Raw genomic sequence first — 9,434 nt, 5'->3', positions numbered from 1 at the left:
GCGTCCATGGTAGAATGTGATACCCGGACAAGATCCAACCTTTCCTAATAGAAAGAAGGACCCGCCCAGCATATGGAGAGCCAGTCAATGCACTCCCTGATGATGGAAGGCCTTGGTATACTCCAGTGGTCGACTACATCAAGGAAAGGAGGTACCCTAAAGAGTTTTCAGAAAAAGAGAAGAGGCATTTGCGAAAATATGCTACTCAATTAATCCTCCAAGGAAACTTGTTGTATAAGAGGTCTTATGATGGTATCCAACTATTATGTGTAGATGAGGATCAGGCTAAAATCATTATGGAAGAAATCCATCAAGGAATATGTGGACCACACATGAATGCAAGGATGCTGGCCAAGAAAATTCTTAGGATGGGATGCTATTGGGTCACTATGAAAGCTAAGTGTGCTACCTTCGTGAGGTGATGTCATAAATGCCAGATATTTGCCAACATCATTCATATTCCTCCGACAGAGTTGCACTCTTTAAATGCCCCTTGGACATTTTCTACTGGGGGAATTGATGTAGTTGGTAAAATAACTCCAAAAACTTCAAATGGACATCAATTCGTGTTAGTCGCTATCGACTATTTCACAAAATGGGTGTCGGCTCAATCTTATGCAGTTTTAACTTTCGCCAAGGTGGCAAAATTCATAAAAGATAATCTCATCTGTAGATACGGTGTGCCGCAGCAGTTGATTTCAGATCAAGGCTTACATTTCAGGGAAAAAGTGGAAGAACTCTGTAACCAATTTGGCATTAAGAGGCATAAGTCTACTACTTACCGGCCACAGACTAATGGAGAGATAGAAGTAGCCAACAAAAATATGAAGGTCATATTGCAAAAGATGACAGATACACACAATGACTGGGCAGAGAAGCTTCCACTGGCCTTATGGCAATATCGAACGTCTATTCGAACCTCTATCGGAGCTACCCCGTATTCTTTGGTATACGGGATGGAAGCTGTATTGCCAATAGAAGTTCAAATCCCTTCTCTGCGACTCTTACTCTATAGCCAATTGCCAGAAGGGGAATGGGTAAGGGCCAGATATGAAGAGCTCAATCTCCTAGATGAGAAAAGGATGAAGGCCATCGACAATCTTAAGAAATATCAACAAAGAATGGCCAGGGCATTCAATAAGGGTGTCCGCACTCGAAGCATTGAAGAAGGAAATTTGGTCCTTAGAGAGCAGCGAGCTCCAATTCATGACCCAAGAGGAAAGTTCTGACCCAATTGGAGTGGACCCTACAAAGTCAAGACCATATTGCCAGGATAGGCGGTCCAACTCTCTGATCTTGACGGAGAAGATCTTCGGGGATTGGTCAACATGGACCAGCTAAAGAAGTATTTCGTCTGAGATATGTAAGGATTTGAACTACGTTCAACCTGATTCCTCTCAAAGGATACGTAGGCAACCCGATGTATTCGGGTACGGTCTCATAAAAAAAAAGAGAGGGCATTGTGTTGGTTTCCTCCCATAAATTCCGTCAGCCGGCATCCCTTGCACATATAGGTAAATCTCGCCATTTGGCCTTCTATTCCTTGACCTAGCTTAGGAGTAGAGTCATCTAGAGCTGGTTATTAACGAATGATTTATTTATTCTATATCGCAAAATGCTAACCCAGTCCTTGATGCAGGTCAAATAAGGGGACCAAAGAAAGAAGGACTCGATGAACAGTTGCGCCAGTGGACTCTCCAGATGAATGTGGATGAGCCTACACTTCTAGAGGATCACCATCTGACAGTATTGGGAAGAATCGGTTGCTTCAAGCTCCATCATGACTTGCTAAGGGAAGTGTCAAAGTGCTAGAACCCCTAATTGCATGCATTTTCGAAAAAGTCTGGCTAGCTCCGACCATTGAAGAATTTTGGGCTTGCATGATGTCACCCCCTCGAGGAAAGTTGTTCCTCCCAACTATGAAGAAAGAACAGCTTTTCAAAAATTTGGAAGATTTCTTTGCCATGAATAAGGAGTTAAAGCAAGTTCTCAACTATAACAAGGTGGATGTGTTGAAAATTGTGAAGATCTTCAACAATAATAGATTTGAAGAAGAAAGACAGATCCGACACAGAAAGTGGGCATACTTATTCTGTATGATTGGGAGGTACTTGTTAGCATCTCCGGAAAAAGGCATGTCTCCAATGATTACAGAAGTGGTTAAGCAGATAGAAGAAGGATGCGACATCGCTCCTACCATTTTGGCAGAGACATTTAAAGGGTTTGATACCATGAGTCAGTCTCAAAAATACGAAATAGATTTCCTTCATGGATCTCCGACGGTGTTCCAAATGTGGTTGATGGAAAAACTAAAATTGGTAACACCAATTCCGTGTCCTCACCTCCGACCTATGCATTATCAAATAAAAAAGGAAAAGTCAAAATTCCACTAGGTCCAAAACTGGAAGAAATATTTGGAGGAGAGAGATGTCCAAGAAATCCAATGGAACTGCCCTTGGATGAAGGCCGAGATAGAAAAACCAAAAACATCAGGGTACAATTATGTGAGATTCATGGGTCTAACTCACACCAGTTTTTATATCCCTTCCTTAGTATCTCCAAGGCAGGAATAGCCTAAGTTGGAGAATTTCAGAACTCCAGAGATGTTGACACAAGAAGTGGTGATTCTATTATCCAAAAAATCTTGTAAATAAGTGATATCAATCTGATGTTCCTATCTTTACTTGTTTGTCTGTCCTTTCTCAAATTTTCTGTCCTTTCTCATGTAATGAAGTCATTTATCAATGGAACTTGTGCTTCTAAAGAAAGGGATGGAGTCTTGTGTGCATTCCAAAGAAGAAAATATCCAATGAACTCATAAACAATTCGTTTGTGTACAAAAAAAAAAGAGAAGAAAAGTGTACATAAAAATTGCACCAGTATCCATACAAAAAATATATAAACAAAAAAAAAGGGAAGGAGAATAAAGGTACATAGTTGTAACAATATTTCCAAATAAAAAAGAGAAGAGAAAGAACAAAACAAAAAAAAGAAGAGGAGGGGTCATGACTCAGGGAAGTAATCGTCAACATCCAAGCCTTTTCCCCCTCTCCGCTCTGGGATGCCATCAGGGCATCTCTCGACCTCAACCCGCATGAGGTTGAGCTGCAGCTGCTCATTTGCAAGCTTCAGTCTCTCAATCTCTCTCCTGCAATGGTCAAGCTCAACCCTCTAAAAAAAAGAAGAGAGAGGAAAATCAAAAGGTAAGTATGAATATAAAAAAATGGAAATAAAATGAAATAAAAAAAGAGGGGGGGGGGGGGAAGAGACGAAGCATTACCATCCTATGGCCTGCGTCCACACGCGAGATGATCATCTCGTCCATACTCGCTATCATGAACCTCATGTCGGCGTATCGGCTCGTATCCACCTAAACATGATAATTATCCAAGATGTCAAGAATTTGAAAAATAATGGATGAAGTTAGGAAAGTTGGATGTGCTTACCCCATCATAAGGAAGAGGGAGGCCTAGGTCTGTGTCTGCAGCCGAGGAGGTGGTAAGATGACCTCAACCATCCCAGGCTCGTGGTGGCGAATAAACCATGAACGATACCCTGGAATGTGGTCATCTGGACCAGCAATCCGCAGGGCTGGAACCTCTCCAGAAGGCCCAACACCTGACTCCACCTCCCCTACTCGGGAGGCGCGAGAAGAGCTCCCACCACCATAGACCCCTGGAATCATGGGGCGACCTGGAAACTATCAAGAAAAGAAACAAATCAAGATAAAGGCTAGTTTAACAATCTAAGGAAAAGAGGGAAAAATGGAGAAAATCTCACCTGAGGCCCCTCACGGGTGAGGGGGACGCAGACTGTCTCTCGGAGAAGGAAGTCGATACAGTCTGTCTCAGCTAGCACCAGCCCCATCACGGGCTCACCAACCCTCCAGTGCTCGATCTCCTCCCGATCCATCAAGGCTGGCTAATGGACCCGAGCAGGAGGAGGGCAGGGCACCAAGTCAGCCTCAGACCACTGCAGGGACACTCGCTTTCCCAAGTAAAAGGCAAACCCCCATGGGCCCTCGAAGAGGACCTTGCGAGTGGAGAGAGCTGAGGCCCTAGCAAACAGGTCCGGCTCTAAAATCATCTCCCCCAAGTAAGGGCAGAGAGAAGCCTGTCAAGTGAAAGTCAAGATCAATGCAAAAAAAAAGAAGAAAAGAGAAAAAAAGATAAACAATCAGTTTAGATTTACCTCAGTAGGTTGCAGCTCGTTCAGGAGGCCACGAATGGACCCAAGGTCCTTATCGCGACCACTCTTGAGCAAATGGGACTTACGCCATCGCGTAGTTCGAGGAAAGGTGGTCCCGGGATCATCCCTAGGCCTGAAGGTGGGGACCCAAAACCGAAGGATCTCATAGCTCCACGTCTGTAATAGATAGTGGTAAATGATCTCAAATAAATAAAAATAAGATAGAAATAGAAAGAAAAAAAAGAGAGAAAGGCAAAGTTGGGACAACTTACCCATAGGACGTAGCAGCATCCGATCAGGTTCGGCGACCCCACAACCAGATAGTCCAACATATCTAGGAAGTAGGCGTACGCCAAACCGCCCCAATCGTAGCCCGCGGCCATGTCAAAGTGCTCAAAAAAGCAAACATATGCAGCATCGGTTGTCACCGTACCCATCATATCACTGAAGATCACCTCTGCCAGTAAGAAGAGGAGGAAGCATCGAGCCTGCTGATCCTGAAGGTTGGACGGCGACTGGTCTGTAACGACCCTCTCGTCCCAGGTACCCCTCAGGACCGACGTGGGGATCTCTCTCCTTATAATGGCGATCCCCAGCTGCTGCCTGTAATACTCCAGGCGCTCTGACGGCTCCGTCGAGGCTATAATCCTCTCCTCCAGAGTCAGTGTCACGGGTACCCCCACCAAAGGGTATTCCCGTGATCATGTAGAAATCTAGGGGGTGATCTTCGCCTCACCAAAGGGAAGGTGAAACGTATGGGTGCTCGGCCACCACCTCTCTATCAAAGCCCTCGCATTCGGGCTATCCAACTTGCGGGCTAGGGATGAGGCGATGTGTCCCAACCCAGTCCAAACCACCCATGACTGTACCGTCAGGCAGAGTGTGCGGTACCACTCTCAAACAGCCTCCAGCCCACAATACTTCTTGGGCGAAGGAAGGGGGCTGCCCTGTAAAGAAAAATAAGGCAAATGGTTAGCCAAAATAGTTGGGACAACAATTAAATAAATAGTAAAAAAAAAAAAAGAGGAGAGAGAGAGACTATAAAAAAAGGGGGCACTGCCTCGATTTGCATGCCAAAAGACACTTAGGGTAGTGTCTGATGGCATCGTTTTGATTTGGGTGTCACTAGATGCCTAGGATGGTATCTAGAGGCATTACCTCGATTTGCATGCCAAAAGACACTTAAGTAGTGTCTGATGGCATCGCTTTGATTTGTGTGTCACTAGGTGCCTAGGATGGTATCTAGAGGTGTTACCTAGATTTACGTGCCAAAAGACACTTGAGATAGTGTTTGATGGCATCATTTTGATTTGTGTGTCACTAGGTGCCTAAGATGGTATCTAGAGGCATTACCTCGATTTGCATGCCAAAAGACACTTAGAGTAGTGTCTGATGGCATCGCTTTGATTTGTGTCACTAGGTGCCTAGGATGGTATCTAGAGGCATTACCTAGATTTTCGTGTCAGAAGACACTTAGGGTGGTGTTTGATGGCCTCGCTCTTATTTGTGTGTCACTAGGTGCCTAGGATGGTATCTAGAGCCGTTATCTCGATTTGTGTGCCAAAAGATACTTAGAGTAGTGTCTGATGGTCTCGCTCTAATTTACGTGCCACTAGGTGCCTAGGATGGTATCTAGAGGCATTACCTAGATTTGTGTGCCAAAAGACACTTAGGGTGGTGTCTGATGGCCTCGCTTTGATTTGTGTGTCACTAGGTGCCTAGGATGGTATCTAGAGGTGTTACCTAGATTTACGTGCCAAAAGACACTTAGGGTAGTGTATGATGGCCTCACTTTGATTTGTGTGTCACTAGGTGCCTAGGATGATATCTAGAGGTGTTACCTAGATTTACGTGTCAAAAGACACTTACAGTAGTGTCTGATGACCTCGCTTTGATTTGCGTATCATTAAGTGCTTGGGGCAGAATCTAGGGACGTTACCTCAAATCTATGCGGTGAGGTATGAAGCTAATAAAATGCATAAATTGAAAGGGAAAGAGTAAGACTACTGACCTGGCCCCATATGGAGTGGCGGGCAGTGTCGACTAAAGTAACCCCTAAAGGGTACCATGCAGCTTGTGCGTCACGAGCAGTAGTGCCGAGCAGTGGCTCCCTGTGAGACTGGCATCCTCGTCGACGAAAAGACATGATGAGAGTGAATAAAAAAGAGTGAAGTCAAAAATCAAAAACAGCAGAGCTTCGCAGCAGAAATGAGAGTGAAGAAATGAGGGAGGAACCCTCTATTTATAAGAATTCTCCATCGCGCCCACGGCATTGTGGAAATCTCCACGGTCCCGTGGGACAGCAGCCCACGGTGCCGTGGAGGTTTCCCCACTATGCCAGAAGTCTGGCACGGAGCCGTGTACACGGGGCCGTGTGGACCCTAACACGGCGCCGTGGACAAAAAAAAAAAAAAAAGAGAAAAAAAAATAAAAAAAAAATATATATATATATATATATAAATATAAAATAATAAAATAATAAAAGGAAAAGAAAAATCCCCAGTGAAATGCCTCAAAACTGATCTTCGGTCGAGTGGTGCCTTATCACCCTCCAAACTTGATGGTTTTGGTCGAGTGGCACCTTATAACCATCCAAGTTTGACTTTCGGTCGAGTAGTGCCTTATCACCCTCCAAACTTGATGGTTTCGGTCGAGGGGCACCTTATAACCATCCAAGTTTGACTTCCGGTCGAGTGGTGCCTTATCACCCTCCAAACTTGATGTTCCAATCAAAGTTTGATTTTCGGTCGAGCGGTGCCTTATCACCCTCAAATTTGATCTTTGGGCTGAGTGGTGCCTTATCTAGATCTTTGGTTGAGTGGTGCCATATCACCCTCAAAATTCTATCCCCAGTAGAGTCCCTCATATTCGATCTTGTGGGCCGAGTGGTGCCTTATCTAGATCTTTGGTTGAGCGTTGCCTTATCACCCTCAAAATTTGATTGAGCAATGCTCACAAGATAGAGATTTGGTTTTTTCGAGTTTTTCTTTTGAGGATTATCGAAAGATTTCATTGTGATTAATCACCTGTTTTTAGCAACTCTATCACCTTTGAGCAAAGCATCAGCAGTACATGCTCTTGGTGACAAAATTTGTCGGTCTTTTGTCTTTACCCTTCGGCTGTTGGCACAGGCCTCAGCCAAAGAGGGGCAAACTGTAGACACTGATTTTTGTCACCCCCTAAATGGCGATGATGACAATGGGACATGGACGATGGACGACGCACTCTCTCTCTTTCTAGACCCAAGATACCTGACCCATAAGACTAAGAGCCATGTTGAGCACAAAATGGCCCATTTTAGGCCCAAAAACAAGGAAAAATGGCACTGTGCCCCCATGGCGCCGTAGACTCCTTCCTACGGTACCGTGGGGATGTGTACTGGATTTACACGGTACCATGAGGGGGTGTGACATCAGCTTGCTGACGTCACCCACGGCGCCGTGGAAAAGTCCCCTACGACGCCGTGGAGATGTCCACGGCGTCGTGGAGGATTTATCTGGCCAGGAGAGAGAGGGGGTCCCTCCCTATAAATAGGAGGGTCATCTCCCACATTTTAAAAGGAATTTTTTGGGTGGAGAGACCCTCCCCAAGTAATTCCTATCCTCTTTTTCTCCCTTTTCATCCTCATTTCTCCTCCTTCTCTCATAAGAGTGTGAGTGAGTGAAGTTTTCTTGGTTGCGGATAGATCCTTCGATTATCCCTCTGAGTATAGAGCGCTTTTACTCCTAGGCATTGTTATCCCATCAATGTGCGGCTAACAATCAAAACCCTTTTATTACAGACATTATTCCATCTGTTTACTCCTCTCCAAATCACTTGAAAGAGCCGTTACTCTGCCTAGAAAGGAATCGGCGTCAGTCCATTCGTCTATCTCCCCTAAGCCAGGGGAATACAACCATACAGGTATAATAACTGCATTCTTGTTGATACGATGTAGTCCTTTCTTATTTCATCATTTTAGTCCGTATTTTTCATATATGTAATGTAGTTTATTATGTTTTTAATTCGATTCATAGCATATGAATGTAGTTCATAATATCCCCCATCCCTGTAATAAAAGAGAGAGAACATTCGTCTTTATGTAGCATCTAATACAGAAAGACTGACTTTGGCCGGGCGAAGTGGGTGCTTAACACCTTCCCACGCTCGTAATCTGACCCCTTACCCAAACCTCTGGTCAGACCATATGAAGTCATGTAACCCGATTCCGTTCACAACGGATAGGGCTACACTTAATGGGTCCTAGGCCCTAACCCTAGGTGGCGACTTCACATTATATTAGCATATTTAATGCATGATCCCAATCCCCTATTTATCAATATTATACATTGACAATATTATCCATATCCATATACATATACAATATATATATATATATATATATCAAACCCATGTCACCATATATAAGGGTTGAGAAACCCTCGTCCCGAGGACCACGGTACTTACAGATATTTATTATGTTACCTTCTTTATCTCTTGATTTAAACCGAAAAAAGGAGGCATTCTCCACCGTCCACGCACGGTGTAGGCAATGGGCTGTAGAGGCGTTAGTGGCGTACGCACGCACTTAGCACTTTGCACGCTTGCATTGCGCTTCAAGCAATCTGATCTGGTACATTGATTTTTGATGTAATCAGATCCGTCGGATTAGAAGATCCTACGGTCACGTTTAATCTGGACCGTTAGATCGAATGGCAATTGATCTAATGGTTTAAATACAAAATGAACACGTACGTCTGTTCAGAAGAGGTGCTTCACTTCTATACTATTGATGTGCAGTGTTCAAACTAAATATCTCTCACTCTTACAATCAGTGTCTCTCAAAGAAATTCTCTGTTTCATCTTTATTGCTTTGTTGAGTCCTGAAGGTGTAATTTGTCGTGTGGGGGCAAATATCTCCTTTAAGATAGCGAGTATACGTTTAAAGCAGATTACAATGTCCATCTCGATTTGATTTTTTTTCTATCAGTAATTTGATATCATGTGGGGAGTCTATGCAACTAACTCAGACCGGTAGGCATACTTATCACCTTATTGATTAGTCTATGTGTCAAATTTCGGGGTCCAATATGACTCACCTCATATGTGACTTTCCCTGTGAATTTTTAACTTTGATGTTATTTTTTACTCCTATTTTAACTATAAAAAACCAATCTTTGCCGATCATTTTAGCATGTATGGCAGTCTATTTGGACTGAAATTTCACACATGAATAGGGTTTGGTAGCTCTAGAACACCAAATATGA

Source organism: Telopea speciosissima, chromosome 11 (assembly GCF_018873765.1).
Source record: "Telopea speciosissima isolate NSW1024214 ecotype Mountain lineage chromosome 11, Tspe_v1, whole genome shotgun sequence".
Classification (NCBI taxonomy): domain Eukaryota; kingdom Viridiplantae; phylum Streptophyta; class Magnoliopsida; order Proteales; family Proteaceae; genus Telopea; species Telopea speciosissima.
This window is presented reverse-complemented; position numbering follows the sequence as displayed.